Raw genomic sequence first — 18,566 nt, forward strand, 5'->3', positions numbered from 1 at the left:
TTTCCAGGTGCGAGCATCGTTTGCCAGTTGCCTGTTCACTTTATCATCTTGTTTTTCTGCTCTCTGTTATGGTGCTGGGCCTAATTTTCAATCCCTTTTCAATCTGTTTAATCCTCCCCCTATCAAAGTTATCTATCCCTCATTTCTATTTATTATATTAGTGTGTGTCATTGTGTATTTTATGTTTTTGAGAGTCTTTTGGGTGTTTTCATGACTTTTTGAATTTTGATTATTTTTCTCCTTACTTCCTTATTTCTTCTTTCCTTTCCTCCCTTTTCCTTCTTTTCTTTTCGCTGCCTCCCAGGTGTGCGGCTCCGGGTAAGCTTTAGCAAGAAGGATGTGGCAGCACTAGTTTTTTTATACATTGCCACCTCCCCTCCATGCAAGCATCAGGCGGCAGGCCCAGCAGTGGATACCTCCTGCAGGCGCATCTGCTTTTCTGGGGGAGGGTGCTCTGGAGCGTGCGGTGCACCAGTCAGGTTTGGCGCACCGTCCAGCTGCTGACGCACCGCTGGGCGGATATCTTAGACCAAGAAGACAACCTTCTCGACCTGCTGGTGGTCGAAATTCTAGGTCTCTCTGTGAGTATTAATTATTTGTTGTATTTGTGTTCTACAATGCTAAAAAAGTATTCTGAATAGAATGCTGCTCACACGCAGAGGTAAGCTACAGTTAGTTCACATTGGAACATTATAAATATGTGATCCAGTTTCGAGTTTCTGCTAGGCTGGTGCTCAGATCTACCTAATCATACTCATGATTGGCACTCACTTTGGCCAAATTAAGAGCCAATTGCAGACTGTCCTCCTGACACCATAGTGAATCAGTAATATCAGTGAGTTTTGCGTTTTCTCTGTGACTTTGTTTTAGTAGCTCGTTTAGTTCCAAGCGATTTCAGAGGGATGTGTAGTATGCATCTATGCTTTAAAAAAAGAGAGACTGAGTTGGTCCATCAAGGTGGTTGAGAAATGAGAATAGAATCAAAGATCATTCACTCCAATGTATTATTACCAAATGTAGTTTATGTTAAGGAAATTTGGAATGGGGATTTTAGGATTAGTGTGGGCAACTCAACAATAGTTGATAGACACAAAACTAGTACCATAGGCGATCTGTTTTAGAGAAGTACAATGTGACTGTGTTTGCCTGTCATAATAATTGGGTGGAGATTAACTAAAGCACTGATCTATTTTTTGTTATCTTCTTCGTTTCTTACATTAGCACCCAGGAGCAAGAAGAGGGACGTTGCTGAGACGGGTCCAGAAATAGCTGGGGAGTAGATGCTGATCGCCAGCACCACTGCTGAGGGCTCTGTTCAGCCTAGTAAGTCCAATTATTTATTATTATTATTTCCCTGATGTTAGTTTTATGATTGTTGTGAGCTTAGGGTAAAATATTGAGTATTAGAATGTTGGTGCTGGGTTCCATGATGGGATTTGCTGCCTGGAGGCTGGTGTTGCTGTTGGGAAATAAAGCTTTACACCCCTGTCTTGCCTAACATTGTGAAACAACACTAACGATTTGAAGGTACCACTTATTTGAAAATGATTTATCTGCCTCTGTCATTGTGTTTTTGTTATCACATTTTGTACCCCCTTTTTTTATTCCACATTAAATGAGCTAAAATCTACCTGTGTTGAACATTATTCATTATATATTATTTATGATGGAAATGAGTGAACTGATTATTCGATTTGTCCAAACGATAGTTACCAAGCGGGACATAACCAGAGATTGACTTTTTGAATTAATATAAAGGAGTATTCTAAATGAAAGCCCTTGTAGGCACAGTTACCTATTATTACTTATAACTCCCAAGCCTCCAAGGGTAGATTGGGTTTCCCACTGTTGTTCTACTGTATATTGCAAAACAAAGCACACTGGCTGCCTACACAAAATGGACCCCGGCCACATGGTCACAACAACAACCGGGATGCCTGGAAAACAAAAAACACTTACAGGCCTATGGCAAAAGCACACTCGCTGCATACACAAAATGGCTGCCAGCCACATGGTCAGTCACAACAACCAGCAGGGAGGCATGACCACAACAAATAACACATACAGGCCTATGGCAAAAGCACACTGGCTCTCAACACAAAATGGCTGCCTGCCACATGGTCAATCACAACATCAAAGCAAACACAAGGAGATGAAGAACGAAGCGATGAAACCTTTTGGACACCCACGCCCAGTCACAGATCTGGGTTGTATCCATCTTCGTTATTTAGCTCACTTTGCCACCCCAGTTCAGACCCAGCTATATGCAAATCAGTCTTGACCCTGTTCGATATGGGAACATTTGAGCCCGAAAAGGCAAGCCAGGTTTCAACAACAACCAGCAAGGAGGCATGACCACAACAAGAAACACATGCAGGCCTATGGTACAAGCACACTGGCTGCCTACACAGAATGACCACCAGCCACATGATCACAACAACACCCACAGCCATCAAGGAGGCATGGCCAAAACAAAGATGCAAGCCTATGGCAAAATCACACTGGCTGCCCAGTGCCTGCACAAAATGGGCACTGGCCGCCTGGTCACAACAACAAGCAGGAGACATGGAAAACAAAGAACAAATTCAGGGCTATGGGAAAAGCACACTGTCTGCCCAGTGCCTACATAAAATGGCCACCAGCCACATGGTCACAACAACAAGCAGGAGGTCTTAACAACAAAACACACATGGAGGTCTATGGCAAAATCTCGCTAGCGGTGACACAAAATGGCTGCCAGCCACATGGTCAGTCACAACAACAACCAGCAAGGAGGCATGCCCACAACAAAGACAACATGCAGGCCTATGGCAAAAGCACACTGGTTGCCTACACTAAATGCCCACCAGGCACATGGTCACAACAACTAACCAGCAAAGAGGCATGGCCAAAACAAAGAACAAATGCAGCACAACAAAGAAAACATGCATGCCTATGACAAAAGCACACTGGCTGCCTACTCAAAATGGCCACCTATACACTGTCTGCAGAAAACAAAACGTGAAATACCCCAAAGAAAAACCCATTTTTTAATTGAATCTAATGCCACCCATGTCCTAAAGGAAGTTTATTGCAACTGACACCACAGAAACAGTTGTTTCATGCACCCATAACTACTACTGAGCCTATTTGCTGGAAGGTCCATTGGTAGACTAGGTCATATAGTAAATTACATAAATATTGGCAATTTATTAAAAAACATGGAGAAAATTTACTGATCTGTGCAACATTTTTCCCTGACAAAAGAAGAAAAATTACATGCAAAAAATAAACTGTAGGTCACCCACCACAACACATTTTAAACATTAAATAAAAGTACAAAGAAATCCTGGTGCATGCCCCCAATCAAACAAACAACACCTTTATACACCAGTTTTTTTTTACTTATTTGTGAAATCTCAAATACAAAGTCCTTAAATCCAATGGTATATATGCAGCAGACAAGGAGAGTAATCCTTCCAGCTCCAATTCCCACAGAAAAGTGACCAGGAGATGGACAAAGCACTGTTGGGAAAAAAAGGTTAAAAAAAGGCTTCTCGCACAAAAAAAACAACTGCAACAGCCAGTTGGGGAAGAAAATTCACTCAACAAGACTCTCAGCTGCTTCTCGAGCACAAAAGCTGCACAAGCAGTCCATTCGCGATCGTAATCTGCATTAAATTGGTGCTGTCATGGCTGGAAGTGGTGCAAATGAGCACAACGTTTTGCGTGAGCTTGTTAGCGGGCTGAGATTATTGTGGCACTCACGAGCGAGCACCAAAACAAATCTCGAGCGCAAAGAGAAAAAAAAACTCCGCTTTGCTCCCGGGAAGGCTGAATTCTGAAACTCTGCACTCCTTTGTGGAGCGCAGAGTGCCCACATTGTGTAAACTCTGCGAGCGGAGTTTTACTCCTGAGCCTAGCAGATGGTACCAAGTACAGTGATTTATGAAACAATGCCATCTTCAGTTCCTTTGATAACCAGCCTCCTTCCTAGATGATGCTGCTAAAGTAGCTTTTGTTATTTCTTATCTAGTTGGGAATGTGGCTGCTTGGGCGGTACCCCTAAGTGACTAAGACCACCCTGTGTTATATAACTTCCTGCCACTGAAGAAGAACATTCTAACCAAATTTGGCAAAAACACATTCATGCAGGCTAGTGACAATCAGCTACTAAATTTGAGACAAGATTTCAAACAGGTTAGTAGGTGAACACAATTATCTGAGGAAAATTAAACCACCCTCTTTTATCATGTGCTCCAAGATGAGCTTAAAAATATCCCTTCTCAGATAGTGGAGCTCCCAGAGAAGTGTTCTGAGTTAATTGACCTTGTGGTTAGACTGGATCATTGGTTGGATGAAAGGATAAGGAGAGAAAGGAAAGGGTGAGGTCACTCGATTTCTAGTGTATCATACTGAGAAGAAAGATAATTCTCACAGGAAAAGCCCAGAGGGTGTTGAACCTATGAAGATTAGAGGGCTTGGGGGCCTCTCTCTATGGAAGGAAAAGGAGAAGAGGAGCAAGCTGAATTTATGTCTCCATTGAGGAAAGGGAGGACATTTCATGATGGAGTGTCCAGTGAAACCAAAAACTCCTAGAAAAAATGTGGCCTTTATATGCACTCAAGATACTTCCAATCTCTTGCCAGAAAACTAAAGAGCCCAAAGGGGATGAGATGGACCCTTCAAGTAGCACTTTTTCCGAGATCTCCCAGTACATGGCCAACACAGTAATTCACGTCCTGAAACCAACTCCGGAAAACGGTGCCTTTCCTGTTAGAATCTTGGGCCACAGGTACCTTCTTAGCTATAGCTATTGCCAAAGGTTTGGGAATTCCATTTGAACCTATCGAAAATCCAGAATCTGTCAGGCCTGTGGATGGGTCTGAGTTGTCTACAGGTCTTATTACTTTATTTTAAAGTACTTGCTCTGGTCTATGATAATCGGCTTTCAGAAAATATTCAACTTGATCTTATTGATACTCTGATTTTGGAGGTATCCTAGGAGTGCCTTGTCTACAAGTGTGCAATCATCTCATTGGCTGGTCCTCCGAAAAGTAATACTAGACTCTAAATAGTGTTTACACCATTGCTACGGAGAAGTTTCCGCATAGGTGACACTTTTAACATGAGCAGCAAATCTGGCTCAGGGCACAACCTTGTTCCTGAGGCAGTACTCACAGTTTCTCAAACTGTTTGACAAAATTAAAGCTACCACTCTATCCCTCATTGCAGTTTCAACGTCAGGAAATATCTAATTCCTAGAGCTGAGTTGCCTAGTATTATTTTTACAGAGTTTTATATAGCGTGAACTTCGGGTATCAGAGCGCCTTACATAGCGCCAGTTGCATTACATGAGGACACATTCATTTTTGTTAGGCATGGGGAGATGAAGTGATTTGCCCAGAATCACAGGATGTTTAGCTCATTGCCGAAACTCGAACCCAGTTCCCCAGATTTGAGGTCGACCACCCTAGCCGTTAGGCCAACTCATCTCCCCAATAGTTGAATCTATGCTTTGACTGAGCCTGAAACCAAGCATTAGAATGAATACTTGGATAAATTGTTGTCCAATGGATTTATCCATCACTCATCTTCACCAGTTTCTTCTCTGCTCTTTGTCGTTTCCAAGAGGAATGGGGAATTTTTGTGCCTGCATTGCCTGTAGGGCCTATTGAGAACAAATACCCTTTACAACGTATTCCCATATTCCTGGATAAAAGTGATGAGCTCCACCATTTACACCAAACTAGATCTAGATTGAGGTTATGATTTAATTTGGGTGTGCGAGGGAGACGCCTTCCACAGCAAGTATGACTTATTTTTATGCCTGGGTAGTGAAATCCACCACGTTTGTGGAGTTTTCTACACTCCGTACTCTGCGGAGCTCGCAGAGTGCAGAAAACTCTGTCCTGCTCGTGCTTGCCAACGGTAAGTTGGTGAGCGTGAGCTGCCGCTCCGGTAGAATTTCTACCTGTATGGCAGGAAGATCCGTGCAAACGGCAGCTTGTGCCGCACCTCGCTGCTTGCAAAAGTCCGTGAACTCTGCCAGGCTTACTTATTTTAATACTATGTGATGCAGTTTGGGCTGTGCAACGCCCTGGCCGCTTTTCAATATTTTTTAAATTATGTCCTTCATGACTTCCTGGATCTGATTCTCATAGTATAATATGATGATATATTGATATACTCCCAAACTGAAGGAGAACATGTTACACATGTAAAAATGGTGTTGAAACGCTTATATCAACATCAGTTTTTCACCATGTCTGACTTGTGTAATCTTTTTGAGTCTTATTATTTCCCCTGACATCATCCATATGGTTCCTAAAATGATTGAAGCACTTCTCCAATGACCTACCCCAATGGGAGACTCAGAGTTTATCTTACAGGATCTTCAGCTAGCCCTCCAAATGCTTGACCCCCATGTCTGGCTACAAGATCTAAAATATGCTATAAAACTAGTTATTATTATTATCATGAAGATAGATCAATTGTTCCCGCCCTTGATCAACAAGACTAGATTTTACACTGGTATCACTCTACGCCTTTGGTCGGTACTCTAGGAGAAGAGATAAAAAAGTAAAGTTAGCATTGGTTTTGGTGGGATGGGATGTCCTGGGATGTTCAGACTTTTGTACAAACATTTACTACTTGTGCAAGGCAGAAGCCTTCTCACACTTCTGCATGTCTCTTACAAACGCTGCACATTCCTCTTCTCATCATGGCCTTGAATTAGAGCAGACATTGTAAGTGATTCACCCTTAACTAATTGATTCACTGCAATTCTTATAGTCATAGACTTGTTAACCAGGATGGCATACTTTATTCCCCTCCAAAGACGACCAACATCCACAAATTTAGTTGGAGTCTTTATTTCTCATGGTGTCTGCTTTCACAGATTGCCTACCATCATCATTTCTGATTGAGATGCCCATTTGCCCAATTTGTGTCCAACTTTTGGCAAAGGGTTTACACAACTCTCTAGACTGACCACCATTTGTCCTCCACCCATCCTTCTCAGATGGACAAACGGAATGGACAAACCAGTCCATGGAACAGTATTTGCAATGTTTAGTAAGCACCAGTACAAGAAATTGGATCCAAGTTATTTTGCTATTGGAATTTGCCTACAATAACAATTCACATTTTGCCACTGGGTCTCTCCCTTTTATTGTTCCTTTAGATATCACCCTAAAGCCTTCCCACTTCAATTGTCTGAATGTACAACTGCCATCCCAACAGTTGAGTCACATCATAAGAACTTACTGAATATATGGACAAAAGTTAAGGCATAATTACAGTGGTCTACAACTGATGAAGATCAAGCCAGATCATTGAAGTCGCCCTGCACCTAGATATGCAATTGGAGACAAATGGGTTCATTAGGATGGTGAACGGACTGGAGTCTGTCCGCCATCCTGGTGTAAACCGGGACAGTCTGCCATGCATTCGGGGGTCCCGCTCACCAGATCAGTATGCGACCGCGATGGTCAGATCCTGTATTTTAACATTGCATCGGTTGCTGCTGACAGCAGCACCTGCCGCAATGCTAAAATGCCATGTTGTGCATTTCACAGCACCAACTGGCAGGCACCACACTGTGCCTGCCATGTAGGGCTGTGAAATGTAGGTGGGTACCATGGGTACCCACCAAGTGCACCCTTGCCCCCCCAACACAAGGGGGGCCCGCAACGGGCCCCCAAACCCAATCCCCGCCAGCCTTTCCATGGCGGTTCCACCATCATAATTTGGCGGACGATGCCTGCTAGGCACTGCAGCCATTTTACCGGTGAAGACTGCTCCGCCAGGCAATTGTAAAGATTGCCTGTGGCGGTTCCATGGCGGACGGTCTTTGCGACTGCCACGGTCGCGGGGGGATTCCCTCAGCCATCCTAATTTGGCAGGGGAAACTCATAGTCGGCGTACGGAAGGACTGCCACCACATGGCTGGCAGTCCTTCCGCCATCGTAATCGACCCCTAAAATCTTACATTTAGCAGGGCCTTGTATGTTGCAACCATGTTACACTGGATTGTATAAGATATCCAAGGTTATTAACCCTGTGACTCTAAAACTAGAATTGCCTATTAAATTCCAAGTAAATCCTGTGTTTCACTTGTCCCTCCCGAAACCCTTTGATCCTTCTACCCATCCAGAAACCCTTCCCTGCCTATTGTCCTTGATGGTCTTGTTGAGTTCAAGGTATGACAAATCTTGGATTAAAAACGGCAGCAGGGAAGAGTCTATACCTCTATATCTCATAGATTGAGCTTGATATCCCCCCAAAGACTGGTCCTGGGAACTGGCTGATTAGGTCCCAGCCCCTTGTCTTGTTCAAAGGTTTCATGCCTCTCACCCTAAAAAGCCCTGCCCAGGGGGGTTGGTCTTTGGAGGAGAGAACTGTAATACCCTGCTTCACCTGTGCACTTTATGTTACATGGGCATCAGGTATCTGGGAATCTGAGCAAACATATTGAACCCCCACAGAGACCTCTCCTATCTCTACCTATGGTTCCATATCTGAACCTCTAGGCATTTTTCTCGCCACAGCCCATGGTTCTTTATTATTGTGCACCCATTAGTCGCAGACATTGGACATCCCAAGATTTCCTCCATCCTAAAACCATTCTGCCATCCACTTTAGCTGGTATAATACATCCAGCATATTTATTAGGCCTGGGTGGAGTTTGTGGACTTCTGCATATCCCAGGCCTAATAAATATAATATTTATTATTGGCCCCAGAGTCCCATTCACCTTCTTTGTGCTCCTGTGGCATTCCAAACATCAGGTGCCAAACTCTCATAAGAATCCATGTTCCTGAACAATCTGGTAGCCATATTGGGTATGGCACTATAAATACCGTGGCCACTCACAAAATCATGCTTGACTTTGAGCTCCTTTTCCAAAGAAGAAGTCCTTGTGTTCAGAAATCTTACCCGATAGTGTGTTTTGCTCTTGACCTCACTTTCTCCTCTTCCATACCGATGCCCTGCAGATCAGCTCCTTGATTTGGCGACACAAAAAACCTAAAAGACAAAGAGAAAAGTAAGATACACCTCATCCTAGTCCAGTTCAGTACATGAACCTCCAGGTTCCTTTTCTCATAAAACAACTAAAGAGAGCAAATTGGGAAAAGTTTTGAAAATAACTATAAGTTCCAATCAACAAGTAAAGATTTTGTCAAAGAGTCTATTTGTTGGGTGAAAAATAAGAAAGCTTTGAGGAATAAGAGTGATTATCCTTTAAGACTGTGGCAGAAAATTCATCTGACAATTTGCATGTGTGGGACTAGCCTCGTTGTATCTTAACTCCCCTGAGTGACTATTAACTCAGGAGTTAAGACTCAGAATTTTGAACTGTTTTTAAACAAGAGACATTTTGAGATATTGATAAAAGCGATCAAAAGATGATTATCATAGCAACCTGTTGGGGTTATAATTGCTGTAATTAATGTTATGTGAGCCTATTAAGGCTTGCTTTAATGAGTCTTATGTTTGTGATCTCATAGTGCCTTCAGTGAATATCCAGTCCACAGAGAACCAGATCATGGCATGGCAGTTGGATCCCAGAGCATCTTTGTCTGCTTTTCCCTTCCTCATCCCCAATGCCCTTTACCCTTGGAGACAATCGGCATCAACTGTACAATCTGTGTGTTGAGGTTTGTTAAAGAAGGGTAGGGAAGGATTGTCTTCGTTCCTACAGATCCCTTCAATTCAGGTGAGTGAAGTCTTTTCATCCCATTTTAATATCTTGCAGGACTTTGCACTTTTAGGCACATTTCCTCCTTATATATAATAAATTGTCACTACAGGCAACGGTAAGCTATACAGACTTTACCTATAAGTGTCCACTAATATTACAAGGCCTACCTCAGGTCAATATCTAACCCTGCAGAGTCTCCTCTTCACCAAGCTACCTGTGTCTAGTTACTGGACTGAGAATCGTGGTAGTCTCAAGTGTGCAGCCGGCACAGGTGTGCACACTCATGTGCATATGTGTTAAGGTGTAACTAGCCAAGTGCCCCTTACCCTTGCTGCCTAGCAGTGGCTTTATCTTAAAAGGCAGAAACTGATGGTAAACATGAACAGTTAATTTACCATATTCCATGTGATTACCGTGGGCGAGAAACAAGATGTGACACTCAGGTACAGTAAAAGTCCGACCCTGGTGATTAAGAAAAGTAAAGCATTTAGAAATACTAAATGGGTGGAATGTATTTTGTAACAATGGACCATAGAACAAAGGACAGGGTTTTGTGCCTATTTTCTCTGAAGCATATATTCAGTTCTCATGCAGTACCTCTTTTATGTCTGTGTCTTCTTCTTGTCCATCATATCTAATATTAAAGGTCCAGGGATTCCCCCAAGATACTAAATCTAGGCATAGTAAAGGGGGAGACAGGTAGTAGACAATGGACTACCTACCTTCAAGGTGTCTACACCGTCTACGTGAACACTTCCTATGGGAAGGGGCCCTACCCTAGCCCTGATAGGTTGGTTTCCCACCACCCCAAGATGGTGAATTTTCAGAAGAGGTGTCCACAGCTTATGCAATACCTTAGGGGTGGTGCTATCTGAATGTGGACACTCCTCCTCATCTAAATCATTTTCCCACCTGTGTTCCTGCCAAATGTGGGGCAGGGAGGGGTTGGCATCCCTTACAATCTTGGGAAGGCTGGGCTGCACTTTAAAGGCAGCATCGCCTTTGAAGCTTCCCTCTCAGGAAAACCATTCCAGCCTGGAGGAGGTGTGAAGCACCTCCGCCCAGAGCAGGCTCTGTTTCTGGCCTCTGAGAGCATGTCTTGTGATGGCAGGCTGGCTGTGACTAGTCAGAGACCACACCAGTACTTGGTAGGTGTTCAGGGAACCCTCTAAATAGTTACCTAAGTCCTTTTATTAATCAATCCAACCTGGCCCTCAGTGAGGATGTATTTACATAAGCTTTTTGGTACCAAACATCTTAGGGTACAGTGAAGCCACCATGGAGCTAGGAAACTTGTAATGACAAGTACTCAAACCATGTACTCTCTATGGCTTCCCTATGCACTTACAATATCCAAGAATGGCTCAGATATTGTTATTGTTATTGTTATTCTTACTTATAAAGCGCACTGCAACCCTACGGGCATCCTGGCACTGGGATACATATATACTACCGTCATATGCAAGATTGACCTGCTTATTGTTGGGTCATATTTGCTCATGAAGATATGTCCACACATGTGATATCGTGCATCCTGCCTTAAGCTGTAAAGCCTGCAGTGGCAGGGTTCATGTCCTTAGTGAGGAGTCTCTGTAGTGGTACAATTTATGTTGCAGCCCCAGTGGACCATATTCAGTACCCATGCTCTAGGTATCACGGGTACCATTTACTAGGGACTTACAAGGGTGGCTGAAGTAGTACCAATCGTAGTACAGTTTTGGGAAAGAGATCTGGTATGGGGAACTTGGTTAGCAGGGTCCCAGTACACTTACAGTTCAAAATCCCATCAGCCAACAAACAAAAATAGGGGCTTACCGTGTCAAAAGAGGCACTTTCCTACACTTAATCATCCACAGAGCCACAGATGCATGCACTCACTCACCCATACAGCTACAGTAACACACACTTTCTCACACATATACCACTCATTCATCCCCTCATTCGCCCATATAGTCACTCACACACCCAGCCACTCATCTATACACTAAGTCACACACCGACAGACGGAACAAGACGTATTCACACTGTTGCAAACACGTATATATATAACATATAATTATTCTTTCTTAAACCAGAATTGGTGGTTTTAAGAAGAAGGACTGTTTTTTTTTGTTTTTTTCTAACATTATTGGAGATTTTTAGATTTGTTTGGTTTACTCACAGAAAATTTGAAAACATAGTGCTTCTCAACAAAGAGCACAAACGTTCTGCAACATCTGCAACAAAAAAAACATTTATTGACTGCTCTCCCATGCTCAAGATTTTTAGCAGGTAAGACAAAATTGTCTGATGCCCACAAACTCAGGAACTAAGTGCAGGACCAGATGAGGGGACTGGTTGGCTCCTCCCTTTCTCTCTCTGTTCCTGCAAGACAGGTGAAGTGCATGGTCCTTGGGTGTTTCATCATGCTAGAAGTACCACATGATAACTTCTTGTAAGAACCCCTGGAAAGAGTCTTGCTGCAAATAGAGCAGGTGACTTTTCTTGCATTCATTTGTGTTTCTCCGGGTGTTATGGAGGAAAACTTCCAAATTATGATCTCTTTATTGGGTCTAACTGGTTCTTCTTCCTGTGAATAGTTGCTGTGCTCCTCTGGGTTGTCTTAAGCAGCAGATGTCACCACCCTCTTAAAAAATACAATGTAATGCTGGAGAAGATGGCTCAGCGACAGCTAGCAGATTTCATCGAGGCAAATGGCCTCCCTCATGATACCCAATTGGGTTTTCGCTCTGGATATAGCACAGAGACAGCACTGGTGGAAGTGGCGGAGTCTATGAGGATGACTGTTGATGGTGGCGCAGCTGCAATGCTAGTATTGTTAGACCTATCTGCAGCATTCAACATGGTCTCACACTCCACCTTACTGGAAATACTATATCAGCCTGGATCCAATCATATCTTGAGGATCGCACACTACAGGTTCTCTTATGCTCATTCCAATGTACCCAAAAACCTTTAGTGTGCGGAGTGCCTCAGGGCCTGCCTTGAGTCCATTGCTTTTTAATATATACGTGCACCACAGTCAGCACGCATCGTAGCAGATGGGGTAAAGACGGTCTCCTAAGCTGACGATATCCAGTTGGTATTTTCTTTTAAAGAACATTCCACCGATGCCTTTCATAATTTCGAAGAATGTCTGGCAAACATTTCAAGCTGGATGAACAATAACTACTTTAAATTAAATGCAGATAAGACGGAAGTGCTGCTTTTTGGTTAGCTGCCTCCCCTGGCATCGTGCCCCTGGTGGCCCACAGACATGGGACCTCCACCATTACCAACAAAGGCAGCTTAAAACCTTGGCATTAAATGGGAAACTGACTTATCCTTTATTACCTAAGTTCGTCAGATCTCGTCAAAATGCTTCGGGAGGTTGCGCGGCTTTAGGAAATTCCTCCATCTGTTTCCAAAGGAGAGCCACAGGATAATAGTCCATGTATTAGTGAATTCCTAACTGGACTATGCTAACAACTTATATCTGAGACTACCTGCGTACCTGATACATAGACTGCATATGGTTTAAAACGCCTCAGCAAGGCTGATTCGTCGGGTACCTTTCAGGCAGCACATATCCTCCCACCTGAAACACCTGCATTGGCTCCTAGTGGCTAGGAGGAGTGAATTCAAAACTCTGACGTTTGCTTTCTGAGCAATGCATCATAGGTGCCCAGGCTATCTGAAGCGTCGGTTTAGCCCATTTCAATAAGAACAGATGCTTAGATCTAACCACTAGCGGCTACTCTGCGTCGAATGCTAAGGCCTGCCAAGGTGGTAGATCCTTCGCGGAAAGCACCGTAAGACTGTGGAACTCTTTACAAGTATGGTTTTGTCAACTTGAATCAGAATTCGAGTTCAGGAAGGCTTAAAAACATGGCTTTTTAAACAGGGATAATATCTATTGACTGTGAGGTCATTGCTGTAGTCTGTGTAGCACCGGGAAACCTCTGTTTGAGGTAGCTGTCCACTTTAGAAATGCTTTATTATTATTAAAACACCAAAATAAAACAATATTATTAGTGACAATACAAAGGTGCGAAAAAACACAACCACACCAAAAAGATGGAGAAAAGGGGTGGGACCTTCCTCTCTTAATGATAGAAAGATGTGTATACTATCAAAATAATTTGTACCTGTATTACATGGGATTCAGACATCGTTGGGCTCACATTGCAGCGACACCCTGACTCCACAAAATTTATTAAAACAACCTTTAAAATGTTAAACTACTTTTATTACTTTATTAGTAAACCTCTTACCTTTATAAACACCTTTAAAGTATCTTTATATCTGTTTTACTGCTGCCAGAACTACATCAGAGTCACAAAATATGTGATGGCACTGGTCACGATGGTGTTGCGACTCTGGAAAATGTATTAAAACAACCTTTAAAATGTTTTTTCACTATAATTATACTACTTTTAATATTTTATTAGTAAACTACTTACCTTAAACAAAAACCTTTAAAGTGTCTATGCATCTGCTTCAGTACTGCCAAAATGATGCTGGAGTTGTGACTTTCGGCAATGGGTCGCTACAGGTCTGCGACTCTCAAAATTAAAAATAATAATAATATTATAACAAACATATTAGTTTAGACACCTCCAAACCACCCTAAAAAACCTTAGACATTGACTAAAATTACTAAAGGTTACAGGGACACAATAGTTAGAACTCAAATTTTAAAAAATAAGATGAAAATTCTGACTTTTTTTGTAAAAACCTTAGAAATTCAAGTGAAAAACCTTACAGGTACATTATAGTCAGGCTCAGATTTCACAGGTGCCAAAGAAATTCATCAGTTATAGTTATTTGAGCTAACTATAATTCATGCCACCGCAATGCACTGATTATGACCTCACATATTACATCACTCATGGCATGGTCAGTGACATCACTGAGGACAGCTTTGGTTTTGTATGTGTGAAATCTGAGCCTAACGTCCCTGTAACCTTTGCTCTTTAAGTGAATTTTTATGTTTTTAAAAATTCTATTTCCTAACAATAATGTTCCTGTAACCTTTTTACAGTGAAAAAAAATATATATATATGATCCTGTGGAAGGCTCACGTCGAAACATGTAGGTCACTTTGTTTGCACCGTATGAGAAAATCTAAAAACACATAAAAAGATTAATGGAAACTTACCATCCTGTGACACATGCTTTTCAGAAGTTATAGTTAGCTGAGCTAACTATAACCCTCGCCCCCGCAATGCACTGCTTATGACATCACATATTACATTACTCATAACATGGTCAATGACATCACTCATGACATCACTGATGGCATCTCAAATAACATCACTGATGACATTATCCAGTGACTGTGAGTGTTTTAAAAATGTTTATGAGTCTCAAATATATATACCAAGGTGTATTGATGAATTAGTTGGTGTTTGAGTGCCTTTATAAATGCTTCAGTATGTGCATGACTGACTGTATAAGTGAGTGATTAGGTGTCTCAGTGAATGTATGGGTTACTGACTAGGTTAGGTTGTCTGAATGTCTGTATCAGTCTGTCAGTTGGTGTCGAAGTGGCTGTATGGATTGGTGAATGGGTAAATGTGTGGGTGTATGGGTGATTGATCGGTTGTCTGAGTACCTGTATGGGTGTAGGAGCATCTGCATGGGTGGGTGAGAGGGTATGTGACTGCCTACATCGATGTGTGAGTATGTGAGTCAGTGGGTATATGGGTTAATGAGTGGAAGAGAAGGGTTGTACAATTGACTGAGTGTGTCTATGGCTGTGTCTGTGAGTGAATGTATGTGTCAGTGATATATATTGGGTGAGTAAGTGGATATGTGAAAGACAGTATAGGTAAGTAATGAAGTATATTAGTGGCTGTATGTATGAGTGATAACTTGTGATAGTGGCTGTACCGGTTATTGAGTGCATGGGTCAGTGATTATATGTTAGCATCTGTATGAGTAAGTGAGTGAGTGTGTGTATAACTTTATAGGTGAGTATATGGCTGTCTGATTGACTCTATAGGTGAGTGAGTAGGTGTGTGAGTAACTCTATGAGTGACTGACAGTGTGTGAGTGGCTGTATGGCTGTATGAGTGAATACATCAGTGGCTGTATTAGTGAGGGAGTTGGCTGTATGGGTGACTGAGTGGATGTGTGTGTAGACCTATTAATCAGTGAGTGGGTATGTAAGTACTGGTATGGGTGTGTCAATGGTTTTGAGAATGGTAGTGTGGGAGTTGCAGTGGGTGTATGTAAGGTTACATGGGGGTATGAGTGGGTGTGTCAGAGATGATGTGGATGATGTCATCAGTGATGTCATATAAGATGCCATCAGTGATGTCACCGACCTTGTCATAAGTGATGTAATATCTGAGATCATAAGCAGTGCATTGCTCAGCTAACTATAACTGCTGAATTTCTTTGGTTTTGTATGAGTGAAAAGTGAGCCTAACTATAATGTCCCTGTAACCTTTGGCTGTTTCAGTGAATATCTACGTTTTGTTTTTAAATTCTATTTCCCAACTATAAGAGCCCTGTAACCTTTATTTTTTTCAGTGAAATTCTAAGTTTTTTTAAATGCTAATTCATCACTAAAGCTTGCCTGTAACCTTTGATTTTTCAGTGAGGTTCCATGTTTTTCTAAGTAGCAATGGTCTTTGCAGAATGCTGGGGAAAAGGGGCAGGGCCTCTGACCAGCTTTCAGAAATCCCACTGAGTAGAACACCTCTTAGCAAACTGACTGTGTACAAATTGCTGGAGGTAACAAGAGGGAAATTTGGCCCCCAAATATCTTCAATAGCCAAGGGGACTTCATGCCCAACTAGTACTATGCCAGGAGACATGTTTGCAGAGTGATACAGAAGGGACCTTCTTGATGATTGCACAGGTAGTGCCTGTATGATTTTATGCATGCCATTGCCAAGGACAGACTGTGAATACCGGGTGTTTTTGACAAAGTGTAAAACACATATATAGACAGATTTGAGATAAAGTTTTAGTGTAGCTATTTAGTAAGTTACTAATATAACTTTCCCCTTTGTACTCATTTGTCAAAATAACTACATCAAAAATGCATTTTCTTTCTTTAAAGCAACACAGGAGGTCACAATGACATTAGTAGTCATGAATACAAATGAAAAAGTGTAAAACAGATATATAGACATATTTTACACAGAGTCTAGCTGTTTGATAACATATTGGTTTCACTTTATTTTTAACAACATTTTTGTTTTAAAAAAAGTCTAAAAAACATAATGTTCTACACCTAAACACACAAACACAACAAAACTTCCAAACAAACCTTAAACTATCCATTGTTACCCAAACGTATGGCGAATCAAGAATACGTGCAAAAGTAGTGCAGTGCACAATGTCTAACAAGGCCCTCTCTAGCGGGAAGAACAAAACATTCATGTGGGAAAACGTCCATGTTATTCCATCTAAAGCATAGTGAAGCTCGAGGATCATCTACTTCAGTGGCAGCAGCAACAATTCTTTGTCAGAAACGCCTTTCTGAGGTGCAGACTACTGCAACAGATATGGCTCCAGAGTTGTCAAGAATGGCCACGTACTGCATGGACTGTAGTGTTGTTATAAGGGCTGGTGGGCAGTGTGTTACAGGTATTCAAAATGCTGCCAAAAATGATACATGGTGTTTTTTTCCTCCTTTTATCTTTTTTGCACATTTCATAAGAGGAGTTCAACTGAGCAGCAAGAAGGCAATGCAAATCTGAAGGACCCTCGACTTCAATAGCAGCACAACAACACCAAAGCAGGGAGTCCATTCAAAAGTCCAATCTCGACTTCAAGATTTGGCGCCAGAGGTTTGCCCCAATGCATCATACTGCATGGATTGTGGAATTGTAGTTAGTGCTGGAGAGCAGTCCATAATGGCCCTGTGCAATGCTGGAAAGAATAATACATGTTGATGTGTTTTTTTATTTTTGACATTCATAGTTTTTCTACATTAGCAGGCATTTTGTTATATTATAAAATGGGCTTCTATTATTAATCTGTTTTTCATTTTTTATCTTCCAATTTATTGTAACACTACTTACATATAACTTGCCATATACACAACTCAAAACATCCCTCTACAAATATATGCACAGGTAACTTTTGCCATTTATCATAATTTTCTTTTTCACTTTTTAAATATGTAAACAGTCTGTGTTTAAATCTTCTAGTAAGTGCATCAACAACATATACAAACATACTCTGCTTTTTACAGAACACTCTATTCAATTTTGTAATCTCTTTTTCTAAAAGTATCAACTGTAATATATGTTCCTTGTTCTGCAACTGCTCCTCTTAACAACTCTTAATTTTCCCTATATTCCTGCTCGGGACCAAAGAAACGGAGCTGCACATCACCAGAAACCTTTTCTATGTCTGCCACACTACCATGTAAAAGTGTTCTACTTATTTCTCAGCAGGAGCAGGATTATGTATCTCTTGTAGGAGTTTTCACATTATACAGTCTCCTACCTAAAGTTCACATTGTTGAGTGGTAGAACTTATTTTGTGTTTTAAACTTCACCTTGGAATGATACATAGGAATTTTCTTAATATATCAATGGAATACTATAAACACTTGTAGACAGTACCCTGACTACACCTTCCTCGTATCCCTTCTGCAATACCAACTTCTACATTTCAATATACCATCACCTCTTTTTCTATAGGACTGCCATTCTTCATTTGATAACATTATCCTGTTTAATCGATCGCATGAACTAATTTCTTATCCTGGAGATAGCTTTCTTTATTAAAGAAAGCCTCTGTACGAGAAGTATGTATCCATTGTCCGCTAAAAACTGTACAACAATTACTTCTATTCACTGATCTTTTATTCTGTTTTTGTCCCCTCATGCACAACACTATTTTGTCAAGAGTCTTAGGGCCAAATGTATCAAAG

Source organism: Triturus cristatus, chromosome 5_2 (assembly GCF_964204655.1).
Source record: "Triturus cristatus chromosome 5_2, aTriCri1.1, whole genome shotgun sequence".
Lineage (NCBI taxonomy): Eukaryota > Metazoa > Chordata > Amphibia > Caudata > Salamandridae > Triturus > Triturus cristatus.